Here is a 1827-nt window from a genome sequence, read left to right as displayed (position 1 = left end):
TATTATTATTTTCATATACATTTTACTAATTTCCTTTCATCTCTCACACTTCTATTATAGAGAAAGGGCAATTAGCAATATTAAAATTCTGCTAATTAATTCCCTTTTAATGTGCACAGATTTTGTGCACCAGGCTACTAGTATAATAATAAAAGCATATATGCTAATTAGACCGGACATCCTTCCAGATGACCTTCCGGACCACGCCAGGGCTGTGAGGAAGGCCCGGGTCCCAGATGCCAGAGAGAAGCCGGTGCTGGCATCTGGGGGAAGGAAGGCCTACTCTTGCATGAATTTCATGCATTGGGCCTCTAGTACGAAATAAAATGCATCCAGATTTAAGAGGAAGAAGTAAAACTTTATGTGTTCACAAATGACATGATCTTTATATATAGAAGCCCTAAATATTTCACAAAAGCTATTAGAGCTAGTAAATGAGTTTAGAATAGTTGCAAGATTCAAGATCTCTATATAAGTATCTTTTGTATTGCTATACACTTGGAATGTACAATCCAAGAAATAAAATTAGGATTACAATTCCAGTTACTATTTTATTCTGTTCTAGCATCAAATAGAATAAAATGCTTAGTAATAAATTTAACCATGGAAGAACAGGACTTGAATAATGAAATTGATAAAGCATAGTTGAAAGAAAGTAAAGAAGACCTAAATAAATGGAAAGGCATCCTGTGCTCATGTATTAGAAAATTTAATTTTGTTATGATGGTAATACTCCCCACATTGATCTACAGAGTCAATACAATCACTATCACAATTTCAAATGTATTTTTTGCAGAAATGGACAGACTAATCTGAAAATGCATATGGAAATGTTAGAGACACAGAATAGCTAAAACAATTTTGAGAGAAAAAAACCAAGTTGGAGGATTCACATGTTCCAATTCCAACACGTACTACAAAGCTACTGTAATTACACAATACAGTGTGTACAGATGAGTGTTGCAGAATTCTGCACCTGAAAACTGAATAATTTCGTTAACTAGTCAAACAAATAAATTCAATAACAAAATAAGATGGTACTGGCATAAGGATAGATATAAAGGCCAATGGAGTAGAAGCAGGAATCTAGAAAAAACCTATACATCTATGGTTAATTGATTTTTGACAAAAGTGTCAAGACCATTCATTGAGGAAAGAATAGTTATTTTAACAAATGGTTCTGGGACAAGTGGAAAGCAACATGCAAAATAATTAATTTGAATTTCTATCTTACACTGTGTACAAAATTTATTGCAAAATGGATCAACGACCTAAATGCATATATTTAGCTGCAAATATAAAAATCTTAGAAACGTGGGTGCAAATATTTGTAACCATGAATTAGACAACAGTTACTTAAATATGACAAGAAAAGCACAAATGATCAAAGAAAGAACAGTTAAATAGAACTTCATCAAAATTAAATACTTTATGGTTTCCTCAAAAAATTGAATATGGAACTGCCATTTTACCCAATGATCCCACTTCTAGGAATATATCCTAAGAATCCTGAATCACCAATCAGAAAGAATATATGCACCCCTCTGTTTATAGCAGCACAATTTACAATAACTAAGATCTGGATACAGTCCCAGTGCCCTTCAGTAGATGAGTGGATAAAAAAAGCTGTGGTACATTTATACCATAGAATACTATGCAGCAGTAAAAAATAAGAAAATAAAAAAAGAACCTCTTACCCTTTGGGACAGCATGGAGGGACCTGGAGAGTATTATGCTAAGTGGAATAAGTCAGTCAGAGAAAGACAAGTATCACATGATCTCACTCATATGTGGAATCTAATGAACAAAATAAACTGATGAATGGAG

The sequence above is a fragment of the Myotis brandtii genome, unplaced genomic scaffold (genome assembly GCF_000412655.1).
Source record: "Myotis brandtii unplaced genomic scaffold, ASM41265v1 scaffold2702, whole genome shotgun sequence".
In the NCBI taxonomy this organism is placed as follows: Eukaryota; Metazoa; Chordata; class Mammalia; order Chiroptera; family Vespertilionidae; genus Myotis; species Myotis brandtii.
Note: the sequence above shows the minus strand (reverse complement) of the source record.